An 18,791-nucleotide genomic window follows, 5' to 3' on the forward strand; every position below is an offset into this window, starting at 1 on the left:
GTGCTCCCTGTCCTACTGGAGAAGCCTTCACTTTTGGTTTTCTGCAGGGACATTGCACCTTTGTGATTCTGTGTTTGCAAATTTCATAGTGATCAGATTCCTCTTGCTGTCATTGGGTTTGCCAGCTTCAGGGGGGCTGGGAGAACATCACTTTTTGCCAATGAGCAGTATACAAGGCAACACTCTTTAGCTTAGCATTAAATATTGAAATTTTGCATTGTAGTGGAGTAGCATTAACTACATTTTATGCACAAATAGTTCAAGGCCCAGGGAAAATAAATGGTTTTACCCACATTCATGGGATAATCAGAGCTGCAATTACAACTTTCCAACTCCCCAACTGTACATTCAATTGACAGGTTTACAATTATGTACAAAAGATCGACAGAGAACACAGATGGGCTTCTAACCCCTGCTAATGAGAGCATCACTCTTCATTGCTAAGATAATTAAGCAAATATTTAGTGGTCAAAACCCACTCAGATTTTAAATAAAATCAATCAAAACCTCAATCCCTTGGGAGATGTTGATTTTGGAATTTTTTTTAAACTCTGAAATGTAATTTCTTGTGTGAATGTAGTTCTTATATTTATGATTAAAAGTAGAGGAGAGTTGTTAACCAGTTGCACTATGCCTATTGAGAAGCACATTCCCTAGAAGAGCCAGGCTTCTGACACTTAAGAGGCACCAGGTCAGAAGAGCATTTTCTCTTTGTTAATTGCTCCTTTTTTCCTTTGGAATTTTCATTCTTCCTCATGGAATCAGACCCTTTAAGTAATTGCAAACAGTTTGCACTATGTGAAGCAACTTCTAGTCTACCACACTACCTGATACAATCATTGACATTTCTTGTGTAAATAACAGCAGTTGGATTCAACACTTTCAAGAATGGGAGTTGAAAAGAATACTGACCTATTTTTTAAAAATTATTTTTTAAGATAAAACATACAATATGTTCCAGAAATCAGAAGGGGCTGAGGTATAAAAAGAAAAACAAATTAATACATAACCTTGTTTATTTTTGTTTCAACTTTCTCCATGGATTGAAATGCTAGAATTTTGGCATGAAATATTTATACCATTCTTTCTTATTCTGTCCTCTATGCCTAACTCTCCTTACCCCAGCAGTTTTTTTTTCTGTATAATTTATCACCTTTGAATAAACTGTAGACTTTATTTATTGTTACTGTAGTTTACTAGCTGTCTCTGCCTGCTAGAATGAGAGATCTAAGGGGACAAGAATTTTTATCTGGGTGTATCCCCAACACCTAAAATAGCACCTGACATACAATAGGAGCAATAGGAGCTCAAGAAATAGTTGTTGAATGACTATGAACTATATGTCAGCACTTGGAGAACAGAAAATAAATGTGATATTATACTTTCCTCTGAGAAGCTTAATAACTTCCTTCATGGATTGAAATGCTAGAATTTTGGCATTAAATATTTATATCATTCTTTTTTATTCCTATTAGAACCTCAATTTGAGATGGTAATATGTCTGGTAAAATTAACCCGTTGTCTAGACTTTCTTTCAATTCTGGCCAACAAGAAGTAAGTTTGATTCTCTTGGGGACATCTACGAAAGTTTTGCTTTTCTGGTGTAGACATTTCCTTTTCCTCTTTATCACTTGTTTCTTTTTCCTGTCTGGAATGTGGATGTGATACCAGGAGGTATAGCTTCCATTTGAGACCATGAGGATGAAAGCAAAATGCTAAATATGGCAGAGTGAAAATATAGAAATAGAACAGGATGGCCTATTCCTGTACTTGTTACAAGAGAAAAATAAAACCTTACTTGGTTAAGCTTTTGATTTTAATTTTAATTTTTATTGATTGCAGAGAAGAAGGGAAAGGGAGCGAGAAATAGAAACATCAATGATGAGAGGGAATTATTGATTGGCTGCCTCCTGCATGCCCCCTATGGGATTGAGCCAGAAACCTAGGCATGTGCCGTGACCGGCAATCAAATGGGTGACCTCTTGGTTCATGAGTCAACGCTCAACCACTGAGCCACACCAGCTGGGCTGGAAATTTTTGTGCTAATATGTAGTTGCTGTGACTCATACACAGGTGTACATACATAGGTGTATGTATGTGTGTGAGTGTGTGAGAACCTGCAGCAGTAGAAATTTCCTCTTTGCATCTCCAAATTAACCCAGAATTAAAGAGAGACTAATTTAGCCAGCATTAAGTGTTCTCATGAGTCAGTGTTATTTTGATATTTGCACAACAGTACATTTCATTTTTTTCTTGTAAAATAGCTGGAAGCATGGCACAGAAAAAGAAAATACCTCCCTTATTTTTGGGAAATTGCACATGCCTCTATTGTAGACTTTCAGATATAGTGCTGTGACTTTAAAAAAAAAAAAAAGTAAACCTAATCCTATAAAGAGGAATTTACAACTCCCTTCTTCCAAGAATAATTAATAGCGCTAACTGAGGATTTTTTTAAAAGATGCTATCTTATTACAGAAGATGTCTTTTTTTAAACCTTTTATAAAATTTAAAATGACTATTTCCTATGGTTTAGTCAGAAACCAAAAAACCAAACCTAAGCAAAAACAAGCAAGCAAACAAAAAGCCCTAAGCAAGGCATTCCATCAAAAGAAAACGTTCAGTGATTTCCTTGTTTTTGTAGCTCTGCAGGAAGGCTTGGCCACTATACTCTTTTGAGGAAATTTGTGTTATGAGGAGCAAAATAAAAGGAAACAGAGAGGAAACAATAAGGTTGCTTCAGTTCTAATCAGTGTTATGTGTCCTAGTGACTTCAAATATCCCTAGAAAAAGAACTTTAGTTACAATTTATATGATTTTTTTGGTCTTGGGTTCTTCTTTCCTCTTTCTTCTTATTTAAGCATTGATTACCAATTTCATATATTTTTTTTATCAAGTTATCTTAATGAAAAGTTGAAGACAAGCAAAACGGATTTATTCCATAATAAGACTCAAAAATCCTGCCCATTGCTAACCAGAAAGATGTCCAAGTATTACCTTACTTCTCAATATTTGAAGATAAAGGCAGAGCTTACTCCCACACCACAACCTCCAATATTCATTCTTGCATTTCTCTTCACCAATAAATTCCGGAACCCAGAATAAAGACTACCTATACATAGCTAGGATCGGATCGTTATATGAGTAAGTTGGAGCCAGAATCGGTGTGTACGACTTCTAGGAAATGGAGGTGGCTTGCCTTTCTCCTCATTCTTTCTCTCATTCCAGCATGTGGATGTGATGGCTGGACCACTTAAAGAAAAATTCTTTTCCCGGTATGTGCTTTCTTGGGAGTCACACAAAGGGAATTCTGAGATTACACTCACACAAACAGGGCTTGTGGTTAGAAATTCTCAAGGCTTATTTTTCCCCCCTATTTCACCCAAACCCGAGGTCAGAGCCTAACAAGGCATTTATGCCCAACATCTCCCTCTGTAAAGTGTGTGGAATGTTTTTTCTTTTCCTCTCCCTTCTGAGAGTGTATATATTGCAGGGTGGAGGGGAGAGAGTAGGCTGCTTTATGCCAAAGCTTTCCAATTTGACCTATACCCTTGCTAGAGCCCCAAGTTCTATGGGTGCAGCCCAGTAAAAAAATGAGTTATAGGTCTCTTGAGGATTTTTAGATAGTCCTAGGACAAGGACTTTCTCTATTGCTTATTTATATTTCTAGATTCACACTTTTCATCTTTGGTCTTCATGCATATTTTCCTGCCAGCCAAACCATGTATTCAAATGACATTTTATTCAGCATTTTAGTTATGCCTGGAGGGATTAGTCTACCATGTTGTTGAAGATAGAATTCTAAGTTCTGTTTTGTTTCATCTTTGAAAAATAGTGCTTACTTGATCACTTTATATTCATCAACATTACTCCTTTTATTACCCCATCATCCCTTATGTTAGACACAGAGTTATGGATTTCCCTTCAGTTCCTTCTTTTCTTTCTTCCTTTAATCTTTTATTTTATCACTAGTAGCCCTGCAAACAAATCTGTGTGCCAGTAGCTCGCTAGTAGCTCCCTGCCGCCCTCCAGTAGCTCTCTGCCCGCTGCCCCGCCCTCCTGTAGCTCCCCCGCCCCCTCATAGCTTGCTGCCCTGCCCCCTCCAGTAGCTCTCTGCCACCCACTTGTAGCTCACTGCCGCACCTCCTGCTGATCCATGATCTGGTCGTTCAGCACGGAGTAACGACAATTTGCATATTACATCTTTATTATATGGGATTCCTCCTCTCTCTATCTTTCCTCTACTCCATCACCTCTTCCTCCCTTCACTTTCTCCTCCTCCTCCCTCTCAATTATTTTTAAGGAATCAGGGACCCAGAACCCAAGATAACAGTGGGTTTTAAGGAAGAAACAAAAGAATCAGTGTCTACTCCTCCAGTCAAGAATATATTGTGAACTTTCAATTTATAGGCATTTGTATTACAAGGCGTATCATTTTTCAAAACATTTTACAGATTAAAAGATCAGGCTTATTCAATACAAATAAATCTATTAAGCACCTGCTATAAATCAGTGACTGAGGACCCAAGAGAATTTAGTCATGGTCCCTGCCCTGAAGCCCTTACAATTCAGAGATACTTACACATTGGTTCAGTCACTAAGCATATACTTCCTACAACGCATGCCTCTCATTTGGTGTCAGAACAGCACACAATGGTTGGAGAAAGGAAGAACAGACAGAGGCCTATTGATGAAGGACATGAGTTTATTATTACTGTGGACTCTCATGACTTTATTGAGGGGCTTTTGTATGTCAGGCACTGTGCTAGGCACTAGAGCTCTATGGATAAATAAGATCCTAATCTCAAAGAGCTAATTGTGTGGGGTTATTGTACAGTGTTGAGTGCTGGATAGGGGGGAAGTACAAGGTGCTAAATGTACATAGGTTAGGGGCATATGTGGAAAATTTCTTAGGGAGGTAATCATTAAAGGTAATCTGCATATGGAAGTTCGTCTTTAAGAGAACCACACAGGCTAATCTCTACTTCAGGAATGAGTGACTAAAGTAGTCCAGTCCCTGGAATTGTAGTTTTATCTGGGATACAATACTATGTTGTTATTGCTTATATTACACAGGCATAAAACTGTTTTTGGCCTAAAAAATCACAAAACATTTTCTTGTGGCAGTATAATTGAGCTCTCACATCCAGGAAAAACAGGAGGAATCTTCTGCTATTGAATGGATGGATGAAATGATCAGGGAGCTCCAAGTAACAGACTTCGAGTGAGTTTAAACATAGATATCAACCTGAAAGGCTAACAAAACTGCCCATGGTTTCTTTATGATCACAGCTTGGTGACATCAAGTAATCCTTCGCAAAAGAGTTGGCACAGACCATTACAAAAAGTATTAGACTGCTCTTCAGTATGTGAACATACCCTAATTGAGATGAGTGAACAAATGACCTAGAGATAGGATTGTTTCCAGAGGCTCACTTTCCAATTACCATAATGTAAAGTGAAAATAATTGCTTTATTAAAACCCGGTCCATTGGGATCATGCTTTATACTAGTAACCCAACACATACATTTTTATTAATACAAAAGTGCAAAGTGAGAAAACAGACAATTGAAAGAACTATAGTCTGATGGGCATTTCCTTCTATGTACTGCATCTTTCCTTGGGTATACCAGGAGGTTAGAGCAGGGCCCATCGGATGAAATACTGCATGTGCTCTTGATTGTAGATCACAGCTGAACAAACTGCTCTGGAGTGTGAAAGGTCAGCGCAGTATAAACAGAAATCAGCAGTGACCTATGGAGTCATCTCGAGACATAATAAATACCATCTTCACGCTTCCTCCCACCTTCTGCTGATTCAGGTATTCTCCTGCAACATGGGGCTTGTCTCTGGAGGAATATTTCAAATCCAGCAGACCATTGTATTTGGAGCAGATTCTCTAACCGTGCTTTTAATTTTGGCAAAATAGCTTTCAGCTCCTTCTGAAAATGTCATCATACATGTGGAGCTTCATTGAGAAAGAATAAAATGCATTTTAGAACACTCCATTAGCTTTGGCTACCATTAGTTTTGCTATTCTGGAAGAATTTTCCCTAGATTTAGGGGATAAAAACAGAGTTATTTTTTTCAATCCAGACCAGAATTTTGTAGCAGAATCATTAACTTTCTTCTCCTTGGAACCCCACAAGAACCACTTCATACTTCTTTATTGAGGGGCATCCAGGCTAGTATTATCTCTTGCCAAAGTAGGGTTGGACCTACATAATTATGTTCTCTTCATTGGGACAGCCACAAATCAATCCGGAGAGTCTGTACTAGTTCCTGCCCATTTGGGTGAAAAGACTCTCAGATTATGCTCTGCTGTCATCTAGCTCATACCTATGGATATATATATATATATATATATATATATATATATATATATATATATATATATAAAATTGAATTTTTTAGAGAAAGAGTAAGGGAGAGGGGGAGAGAGAGATTTTAAGACAGAGTTGCTTACCTAAACCTGAGGTGGTTGGATCTGGTGAAAGTGGACAAACACACTGTTCCCTGTGCATTCCGGGGCAGAGGAGAAATAACTTTAGGAGGTTGTATGAATATACGTGAGACTGCTTTCCAATTTCCATCATGTGCAAGATTCACATAGATTTGGATGTCCAATGGGATAGCCTTGCAGGAAGCTAAAGTCCTATAATATCTGACATTGTACTGTTAGACATAAGTGAAAAGGGTGATAGGCAAACCCCCACCCCCATCCCAAGCCAAACCAAACAAAAAGCTCAGTCCATAACCTTCAATAACTTAACACAGATGGTCATATTTTCTTTAGACTACAAGCAATTTCCATTGAATTCATTAGTTTCACTGTTTCTTCTTTTCTATTCTTGTAGTTAACATTTTGGCTTGCCAAGTTCTAAGCCATCCAAGAAGAGGAGAAATCAGATGCTTATGATTAAATAGTTCAAAGTCAGTGATACTTGGTTAAAATAAACAAATGGAATAAAATGGACTGTAGACTCACTGGTCTAAAATTTATACTTTTTGCCCGAGACTTATGCTATTGGTTTTACTTGGAAGTCAAGTGCTCATGAAAGATAAAACGAGTAACAGTGGCACCAAGGAAAAGATGGGGGTGTTAAAGTTAAAGGAATGGTCCAAACTCATGTGCTGTGTGGCATCATTTTAAATCCCAGCAAAATTTCACAGTGAAATAAAATAACAAGAAACTGAAACATCGGGCTAGAATATTGGTCATTAACCTCTTCAACTTGGAGGCCTGTGATGATAGGAAATGTCATAAGAAGAAACAAAATTAAAAGCTATAAAGAACTAGAAATCACAGAATTTATATCTTAGCAATTCTTCATCTTGCATTAGATGCATTTAAAAAATGAAAAACAAGGGCTCATGATTGGTTAAAAACAATTTCAAGACCTTTCATCAGCCAGTTTTACCCAACACTCTCTCGATTTCCAAACTCATTGCTTTGCTTGGCAAATAAAGATATTCTTAGACTGCTTTGAACACTGTCTTCTTGGGCCTTCCTGCTGACCTTGTATGTGTGAAACTGTCCATGCTCATCTCCCTTCTTCATGGCACTGCTTAAATCTAGCACCTGCCTACATTTTTTTCCAATTTAGAAGATTCAACTTATTTTTTAATAGAAAATGAAGCATACCTTTCCCTGGACATCCAAGTACCATTCTACACGTGTCCACATGGTCTTTGGTGGCATATGAGCTTTGCAAGGGCAAGAGCCAGATCTTTTATAAGCTTGTATGCTTCCTACTCCCATGCCATGACCCATATGGGCACTAAATAAATGTTGAATCGAAGTGAATTGCTTTCTAGTGCATTTATTGGCACATGTGCTTTGGTAGGTCAAGACCCATCTCTTTTTGCAATGCTCAGTGGTTTTCTTTTTGAATGCATTCCCAACCAGGCCAGAGTTGTTGGCTGTCTCTGAAAAGTGTTCACAGCTTGCTAAATAAGGAAGCAGCATGATTGCATTATTGTATTGTAGTTATGTCCCCAGTTTACAAATCAAGGAAATTCCGCTTAGGTTGTACAGATGGTTGTTCTTTCTCTCTTGTTCTTCTTTCATCCTCTTTCTTTCCTCATTCTTTCTTTCTTCCTCTCTCCCTCCACCCTCTCTTCTCTTTCTTTTTGGCAGTGCTTTCTTGTGAAGCTCAAGCACTTATAACAGGATGAACAACAGTGAAGGGGTCTGGCTTTTTCAGCCCAGCAAAGCTGAACACATGCAACTCCAGAAACCTGCCCTCAGACCTCAATTGAAGAAGGTTTCAACAAGTATGAGCTGGATCAAGGCTGGCACACTCTCTGGCCGGGGATGGCATTGGCCTCACCAGTGGGAACACCAAGTTTCTAGCTTCAGGCTTTCAGTCCTCTCTATAGCTTAATGGTTCACAGCCCTTTTATGAGATAGCTGGATAATAACGTGTCTTTTATGACAACCTGTCTCTTTTCCCCCTTCTAAATCTCACACTGTACTGTATAAAACATTCTGTCTCCTATCGTTCCATCAACAAGGACTGAATAGCCAAGGCAAGTGCTCCTGCAATGCTCATTTATTTCCTTCGATTTTTTTCTTTTCACAATAAAAGAATAAGGGGAAAAGAAGGTCCAGGATGTGAAAGATGGCTGTAAAGGCCTCTGTGTGAGGTCCTTGGCAAGATAATCTCATTCAAAAGATCTGGGTGAGTGGAATTTCCCTTCCTCCCATCCCCCTGCAGACATCCCCCTCCCCAACATCTTTCTAATACAAATCCTTAAGCATTAAGTCAGGCGGAAAATGAGTCTACTCTACATTTATCTTCCTGAATGGCAGTCAACTCCCGCTTAATCTTTCAACATATATTTGTTCAATGGATCAACAGATTGTGTAAGCAGCATGACGGTTGGATTTAGAAATGTGTCTGCTCATGTTTGGTTTGTGCTGAACCATTGACCATTTTGCTTGTGAATCCATCATAAATTATATCTCTGAGTTACCCAGCACTAGGGACAGGGACAGGGATGGGACAGTGCTCACCCAGGCAGAAAGAGGTTTTTAATCACTGTCATTTTCCTACACTGAGAATGCTGACTAGTTTTATTTTGGAATGTTTTTTAACCTTTTCAAACTAGAAAACCTCTAAGTTAATTTCTTCCTCATTTCCCAGAGATGTCTCTTACACATTCTTCTGCTGTCCTTTTCCCATTAAAACAAAGTAGGCTTTGAAGATCTAGGGTAAGCAATAAAACAGTATTTAACATATGAATAAAGTTAAGAATAAAAAACCTTATGACTTTCCTAATATTCAAATGGATATATTGGTTCAAATCACTGCTCCTTAAAAATGAGAAGAGTTTATTGGGGTGTTAGAAGGAAGATTGAAGCACTGACCAGTGAATTCATGACACAACTGATTTGACCTTTTTAAACAATAAACTGTCGGTTATTTCACTAAATTTTCAAGTTATCATTTAATCAACCAATATTTATTGCACATTTACTGCATGAAGGACAATAGAGAGAATATAAAAAGACAAAGTTTCTAACCTCAATAACTTAAATCTTAGTTGGATGAGTAAATATATGTGTGTGTGTGTGTGTGTGTGTGTGTGTGTGTGTGTATTGAGGATTCCTAAATAAAAACAAGGAAAAGAGAAAATCTTTGTTGTAGGAGTGTAGTTTGCATAAGGAGGAGTATTTTTTAAAGGGTAGTTTTATTCACTTATTTGAAAACTGAACAACAGTATTTATTGAACACCTACTCTTTTGGGGGCACTGGGCATATACTGTAAAATAAGATAGATTAACTTGCCATCCTCATAATGCTTAAGATTGTAATAGGAAGAGTGGAAGTGGTAGTGTGGATGAGGAAGAACAATTCCTGGTAGCCATCACGTTCAAAGTCATGCCCAACTCATGTTGACAGCAGGTCTGAGGTCAGGAGATACAAGAAGATTTCGCTTGCTGGTTCTCTTAAATAGATTTTGCATGACATTTTCATGTATTTTGAATGAATGAAAGGTAAGAACCCTAATTTGAAAACTCATCTATTGGCTCTTTTTATTTTTTCTACCAGGAAACATTAACCAGTAGTTTTCTATAGCTCCAGATACTAGTATGTTTTAATATTTATAGATGAATTCATCTGCAGATGCCAAGACAAGTTCTTTGCAAAAGGAGATAGCCTGTTATGGTGATTCAATACAGACTGATACCTCCCCACACTTTGAATGTGGAGTAACAGTAATAGAATAAGATACACAGAATCTAATAAAATACCAACAAAAATCCTTTAGGAACCACTGGAGGGAGAAACATTCAGGCTTTTGAGTGTTTTTCTAGATTTAATAGCATCAAAAGGTACAGAAAAGATGTTATAGACCCAAATTTGATGGTTCCCTTAATTGCAGAAAAAGAAATTCACCCAAGCCAGCCCCCCAAAAGAAGAAAGGGTTCTTATGAGGTTTCAGGGGTCTATCATGAAATAGGGCTAATAAATGGGTCTTACAGGCCTTGTTGCTGGGAAGGCATGGGACCACAGCCTTTCTTTACTAATGTAGGGTTAGGCAAACTTTGGGTTAGGTTTGCACCATGAGTCCAATCACCTGAGGTTCCAAGGTGGTGTTGCACATACTATCTCAAATCAGTTGAGGTTATGGGCAGAGCTAGCAGTGGCCTGTGTCTTTCATTAAGAGTATTCTATTTATTCCTTTTACCTTAAACCACAGCTAGTGGACTCAGTAGACTCTAAATATTATTATAATTTGATTAGGGTTGATCTGGTTATTTATAATTGCTAAGAGCATAACATAGTTTTGTTTGCACTGTAGTTTATTATGCAATATTTGATTTCCTCTAAAAATAGAGGGAAATTGTAATATTCAAAATGACCTTATCAGTCAATGGCAGGGATAGAAAATAGAATTCTGCATATTCTGGCCATATGGACAGTGGTTATCCCAATGTTTTCTAATATAATAGAAGAATAAAATTATCCATTATTTAGTTATCCCTGATAAATACAGAATCTTTGCTAATTGAGGGCCAGAGAAAACATATGAGCTAAGTTTCCTTTTTCTTCTTCACAAAGATGTTCCTGAAACAATGCTGCCTTGATTTGGCTTTCTCTATCTCCTCTCACCCCTACCCCCAACCCCACTCACCACCCCCCCCCCTTTTTTTTTTTTTTACATTTCAGGGCAGGAGTTTTCTTCATAAAGTGTAAAAACTCTGGGAATCTTTGAAATCTTTTAAAGTAGGTGTTATAGGGGATTGAATTGTGTTTTCCCCAAATCCATAGATGGAAGCTCTAACACTCAATGTGACTGTATCTGGGGACAGGGCCCTTCAGAAGATAATTAAAGTTAAATTAGGTCATAAGAGGACTGGATCAACCAAAGGACTTGTATGCATGCATATAAGCCAAACCAATGGACATGGACAACAGGGGGATGAGAGCATGAGTGGGGGGGGGGGGGGGGAGGGAAGGATGGGGGTTAATGGGGGGGATGGTGACACATTTGTAATTCCTTAACTAATAAAGAATTTAAAGATAAAAAAAAGAAGAGAAAGGGACACGAGAACTTTCTCTTCATGTGCACGTAGAGGAAAGGCCACGTGAGGACATAGTGAGAAGGCAGCGTCTACAGGCCAGAAAGAGAGGTCTCACCAGAAACCACTCCTGCCACACCTTGATCTTAGACTTCCAGCCTCCAAACTCTGAGAAAATAAATACGGATCAGTGATATTTTGTTACAGCAGCCTGAGGAGACTAGTACAGATACTTTATATGTGAGGAAACTGAAATGCAGAGAGATGAAGTAACAAGGTATTAAGTGGAGAAACCAGAATTTGAAAACAGGCTCTCTGAATCCCATGATGATGGTCTTTTTCCTACCTGGTCTGCCCTTTTAATTCCCCAAAAGCTTTAGTGTTGAAAACTCTTACTGGGATCAAATTTTCAGGCAGGTCAAAGAGTCTGGTAAGTTGTGAAATGCTGGGTGAAACTAGGGGCAGAACCTGGACAGTCCCCTCTAGTAATTGTGGGTTGGCCATGATGAGGGAGCAAAGCAGACACCCTGCAAGCTGTGCTCCAGGCAGACACAGTGCTGAGTCACACTGAGTAAGTGGGTTCTTCCAAGGGAAGCAGAGAAATGGGGCCATTGTGATTATCAGTTAGAAATGGAATTGGAGGAGACGAAAGGAAGCTAGTGAATCTGCAGGCTATCTCCTCCTCATATCCGAGCTGGGCAGAACCAAGCACCCTTGGAAGAGTCCAGGAAAGTAGGTCTGATGTAGAGGGGGTGAAGATATGAGTAGAACTGGCAGCAGCATTCATTGTTCAGGAGATTTTAAAATGCTGCCAGTTAATTTAACAACAGTCAGCCTTAAAAAAATCACGTGGTTTACATAACCTTCATTTGTATTTGCTAAGCAAAGCATTTCAGCACACCTTTTTTCTTAAATTTTTTTTTTTTTATCTTCCTTGTACAGTGTTCAATGTTGAATTTCATCAGTGTTTTCTTTTTATCCTTGGATGATGGAAACCTCTGATTCCTCGTCTCCCTCTTCCCCCCTGCCCTTTGTCTTTTCTTTAGAGAGAGGAGGAACACTTAGAATTTGCCCTGGAGATACAATGTCTTCCAAATATTAGCTCAGGGAGTAGAAAGGCTCTGAGTTGCCATGTGCTGTTGTTTGCTGGAATAAATAATCATACAAAGGCCTTGCTCTTTCTGCTCCTCTCTCTTTCAGCAGAGTTCAGACCAGGGTTACTTGCAGGTATCCTCTTGAATCCAATGGAAAGACTCTGAATATCTTGGCTTTTCAGTCTTGCTTTTGCCTTTTCTGTCACCACATGCCTTTTTATTTCTTTCTAGGTTCTTGACCTTATTTCTTTTTCTTAAACAATAGAAGCTCTTCTCTCTCTCTGTGTGTGTGTGTGTCTGTGTTTATGTGTGTAGGTGTGTGTATCTGTGTGTGTGTGTGGTATGGGTGTTAGTGCTTCTTTCCTTTAAAAGCAATGCTGATTGTACTGTTAAATTCTTAAGACTCTGCCATCCAGAATCGTAATTGCCAGGTTTTGACAAACTGAAAGTCAAATAAACAGGTGAACTACCATATTCATGTCAAATACAAATAAAGATCTTAAATATCCATTCCCCACATCTATTGCCATTTAGAAAGTAAAATGTATAAAATGCATTGAGATGCCTTGAGGAATAAGGGCTGTGACACTCTGAGCTCCGTTTTCTCCAGTGTTTACTCATGCACCTGCTTTTAAAAACAGGTATTTTCTGTTTTAAAAGAGTAAACACCTTACAAGCTGAAAGTCATCAAAATTCTGCCTTTCCCTATTCATCATACATTACTCTTGCCAAGCACAGATTAAGGCAGATTATTAAACTACTCAATTACAATGGAACTCCTATGAAAATGTCTATTACAACCGCATTAATATCTCATTAGTTCATCATGTTAATGTTATTACAATGGTTACCAAAGGAATTGGCACTGATTGGTACCTAATTTTGAAGGGTTGTTGCCCGGAGCATCATTGGAGAGGGAGGCTCAAGAGTAGAGATGGAAATCTGCTTTTTGTCTTCTTCCTAAAAAAAAAAAAAAAAGAAAAGAAAAAGAAAAAAGAACAAATAAATATTCCTGGCCAAAACATATTGCTGAGGCTGTCAGAGACTCAAGATATAAATCTATTTTGACAGGTGAAGTCATTATTATTACTATCTAGGATAGCATTATTCTTTTGTTTGAACAGCAGAGATATCAGGGAGATAAAATTTGCCTTCATGTGAATGCATAAAAATGTAATAACAATTAGCTAATATAATTAAATTATTACTAATGACGATAATAGCATGTCTTTTTCTTTACAATGAATGTGTAGTTCCACTTATTTACTTCTTCCCCAAAGGAATTCCACTAGATTTGTAGAAGAGTTAAACCTCTCCCACTTCCCCATTCATTTGCATACATTAAAAGAAATAATGTGTAGAAGCTAATTGTGCCATGTTATAAGAAAAATAATGTCTGTGCAGTTTCATGACTCTAATTTAGTTGGTAACACTTACTGTTTGGGCAGGATGGTTTGTGCAGCCATAACGTTGGTGGAACCAAGACTGGGGCCCAGGGTCCCTGGCTGGGGAAGGGGTCCTACACAACAAACTTGAGCTGGCCTTTAAGACAGATATAAAGAAGATAAAGTCTGTTGCTGATGTTGTCCTATTTTCAATACTTTCCTTATCTGTCTCCTTTTCTCTATGACTGCAGAGCTCTCATGGTCTTTTCAATGAAATTTTGGGGTAGGTTGTTACAACAGTTCAATGGTTAGTTTTGTTTTTATTTTCCTAGCCAAAAAAAAGGGTAAGCTGAAAATGACTAGGGAGGAATTGGAGGTTTGCAAAGAAAGGAGAAATTGTGAAATGGGCCCCCTGAAGAGTGGGAGAGTAAATTGTATCAGAAAATGTTGAATAAGGCTTGTCTGGCAGTGCTGAGGCCCCAGTTAAGGTTTGCATAATCATTGAATGGTGAGCCATCAGTGTGGTTGTGGGGCTTTCTCTTGTTGTGTTCAGCTGCTTAGATGCAGGCACCTGGTCTGACTGGGATCTTGCTGGGTATTTAAGACAGAAGGAAAGAGGTACAAGGACATAGCAGGCATGTGCAAGGGAAACATTATAATAATGGATTTTGGAATCTAACCAAGGGTGAAGAGGCCAATAAGAATGTGTGACAGGTAGTGAAATGTGGTAGGAACAGTCAGTGGGAGGTCCCAGTGTGGTTGGAGAATTATTGGATCCGGATTTTTAGAAAGATGGTCAAGAAAACTAGGAGATGGTGATCTAAGTCAGATGCTTGAAATGGAGATTTTGGAGGCAGAACAGTTGTTGGTAATGACAAGGTCTAGGACAGTGATGGCGAACTTATGACTCGCGTGTCAGAGGTGACACGTGAACTCATTTTTTTGGTTGATTTTTCTTTGTTAAATGGCATTTAAATATATAAAACAAATATCAAAAATATAAATCTTTGTTTTATTATGGTTGCAAATATCAAAAAATTTCTATATGTGACACGGCACCAGAGTTAAGTTAGGGTTTCTCAAAATGCTGACATGCCGAGCTCAAAAGGTTTGCCATCACTCATCTAGGACATTAATATGGGAGCGAGTAGAAGGTAGATTATTGCAACAAGGACAGGTTAATGTGGTAATCTGATAACACACGTTTCCATGGGGGAATTTAGTGATTGGGAGAAACAGTAGTTTGGAAATAGAGGAAGGAGTGGAGAGGGGTGGACATAGCCCATGTTCAAGCCTTGTTGAGTATTCATTATGAGAATAAAAGCAACCACTGCTTGAAAGAGCTGCTCTTGACGTGGTGCCTGGAAGCTCCAGCAGAACAAGGAGATGAAGGCAACTTCTAGGGAGGAGGTTTGAAGCATAGGGGACTTCGAGGTCCAGAGAGGGCACAGTGCAAGGTGTCAGGGAGTTGTGGTGGGTTGGGAGATTGAGTCAGATTGGAGGTGCAAACCCACATGGGAACCGAGATGAGAGATGAATCTGAGGAGTGGATTCCTTGTCATGACTGGAATGGATGTATGCATAGTGCATGGGATTCTGATAATTTTAGAGAGATGTGGAAATCCACCTTGGGAATGGCCTATGAAATAACATGTAATGGTGAAACCAGAGATGTGTGACAGTGGGATGGGAGGATCTTGCCATAAACACAAAGGGTTCTATGGATCTTTTTAAAATTATATTCTGGGCAATTTTGGAGTGAGTAGGATAGGAAGAGTTTCCCAAGAATGAAGATTTTTAGTTTAGAAAATTTGAGGTAAATATTCAAAAAGAATAAGAAACAGATAACAGAGTTATTTAAAATCCTATATAATAAAAGGCTAATATGCAAATCAACTGAACGATGGAATAACAGGTTGCTATGATGTGCACTGACCACCAGGGGTCAGACGTTCAATGCAGGAGCTGTCCCCTGGCCTCACAGCTGGTGAGCACAGCTGCGGTGGTGGGAGCCTCTCCTGTCTCTGCAGCAGTGCTACAGATGTCCAACTGACGGCTTAGGCCTGTTCCCTAGATTGCCTAAGCCGTCAGTTGGACATCCCCTGAGGGCTCCAGGACTGCGAGAGGGCACAGGCCGGGCTGAGGGATTCCCCTGCCCCCTGAGTGCACAGATTTTGTGCACCAGACCTCTAATATTTTATAATAAGCCTTATGAGTTTATTTAAAAATGTGTATTTATTTGATGAAAAGAAACAAGTTAATAAAAAAACAAAGTTTCTAGAGATAATATAAATTGTTTTAAGGAAGAAAACTGAATAAAGGGGATATGAGGCATGTGTGGCAAATACTGTTATTTATCCAAATATCCATTTATCTCTTCCTAATAACAGAACTTGAATTTTTAGCAGGTACATTGCTATATAGAGAGTATTTTCCCAGCTTCCCTTGAAGCTAGATGGAACTAATTGTCTAACTCTTCACTAGTGAGATACAGTTGAAGTGGAACATACCAATGGTGGATTAAAAAAAGCCACAAGTATTTTGATACTTCTCCAATTGAGATATGGAGTCTGTGCGCCCCTGCCTTGAATCTTGTCAGGCTACTTTCTACCTGCCATGCTGTAAGAAGCCCAAGTTACAAGCAGAGACCTTATGTAGGTACTCTGGTTAAGAACTCTAGCTGAGTTCACAGCTAACAGTTAGCATCATCTGCCAGACACATGAGTGAACCATTTTGTATGTCCAGCCCAGCTGAGCCTTCAGAGGGCACAGCTTCAATGGACTATAGCTGCCTCCAAGTGAGAAATGACCAGTCAATACACAGAACTGTGAGAGAAAAGAATAACTCTAAGCCACTATGTTTCGGTACAGTTCTACATAGTAGAGAACCAGAAAAGTATCATTGTGGTAGATGGTATTATTACTTTTGTTGTTTGCTGTTCATGCTGTGGGAGGATTATATATCCACTATCCCAGCACATGAAATTCGTGTGCAGGTACGGTACCTAGGCCTGGCCTGTGATCAGGGCCATATTCCCCGGCTACTGGCAGCTGGCCCCACCCCCTGCCACCACCCACCCCAGTTCTCCTCCATTTGCCATTGGGGGATCAGAGCCTGCTGGCCAGGGGGAAGGACCGAGAGGTTGTCAGTATGCCTCATAGCTACTGGTTGAGCTGTCGTTCTGGTTGTTCCGCCGTTCCGTTGATTTGCATATTACTCTTTTATATATATAGATTCCCATTGTCATGAGACCTGCAGTGCCTCCCTTTAGGAGGAGTATATTCTGTTGAGTTTGGCCCGATAACTGACTTTGGCCAGTGGAATGTGAGCAGATGACAAATGGCACATCCAAACAGAAGCTATAAGAGAAATTGCAAGGTTCAACCATTGTTCTCCTCTCTCTGTTCTTCAGCTTGGGTCTCTGTGTTAGTTTTCTAGTGCTGCCATAGAAACAGTATACCATAGACCAGGTGACTCGAACAACAGACATTTATTTTCTCACTGTTCTGGAGGCTAGAAGTCCAAGATCAAGATGTTAGTAGGGTTGGTTTCTTTTGAAGTCTGGAATGGAAGGATATATTCCTTACTTATTGATGGCTCTCTCTCCCCCTTTGTCTTCACTCCATTTCCTTTCAGTACTTGTTTGTGTCCAAATTTCTTGTTCTTATAAGAACATCAATCATACTGGATTAGAGCCCACCCTGATGACCTCATTTTAACTTAATTACCTCTTTCAAGACCCTTTTCCAAATAAAGTCACATTCCAAAAAACTGTGTATTAGGATTTAAATATATGGATTTTCTTGAGGGGGGAAATACAATTCAGCTCACAACAATCCCCAAATGGGGGAAAATGTAGCATAGAGCTGCAGATACCTGTGAAGAGAGTGAGAAAGAGATGTTGTAAACTCTGATATTTGGAATTTATTGCCATATAATCTAGCATAAATTAGTCAATATAGTTCTTTAAAGCAGGGGTGGGGAAACATTTTTTTATGCCAAGGGCCATTTAGATATTTATAATATCACTAGAGGCCCAGTGATACAGCCTGCTGTTCAGTCATTTGGTCATCCCTCACTAACCCCCCTGCTGGCCTGGTCACCCCACACAGCCTGCTGTTCAGTCGTTTGGTCATCCCTCATTAACTCCCTGCCAACCTGGTCGCCCCATGCAGCCTGCTTGTTCAGTAGTTTGGTTGTCCCTCACCCTCCTGCCGGCCTGGTCGTAGGCAGCCATCTTGTGAGGGAGTGAGGGTTAATTTGCATATTACCTCTTTATTATATAGGATTTCCAAAATTATCAACTTAAAAATTAGCCTGCTATATTTGGTCAAACAATTAATTCACCCCTAAGGCCTTAGCAGGACCAGACCAAATAATTTCACGGACCTTATGTGTCCTGCGGGCTGGACATTCCCCACCCCTCCTATAAAGGAAGGGGCACATTCTTCTGCCTTTCTTTTTCCTTTGTGCTGCTTGGAATAGGGACAAGAAGGTTAACACTCTTAATTACATGGACCGTGGGGTACATGCTAAAGGTTGCTGAGCTGTTGAGAGAAAATAAGCTCAAAACCATGGGCTAGTGACCTCTGGTCTTTTTTTGGGGCGGGGGGAGGATAGAGAAATTTCTATGAAATTTAACACAGGAGAGAAAATGATAACAATACTTCCTTAATCAGAATTGTAGTCAAAGGGGAAGTAGAGCCTACTGGACAAAAAAGATTATAAAGAGAGGTTGAAGCACCCCATTGCTGTAAATGTGTGTTTTTTAAAAGATTAA

Source organism: Myotis yumanensis, unplaced genomic scaffold (genome assembly GCF_028538775.1).
Source record: "Myotis yumanensis isolate MYYU_CA2020_CCGP unplaced genomic scaffold, mMyoYum1.0.hap1 SCAF_12, whole genome shotgun sequence".
Lineage (NCBI taxonomy): Eukaryota > Metazoa > Chordata > Mammalia > Chiroptera > Vespertilionidae > Myotis > Myotis yumanensis.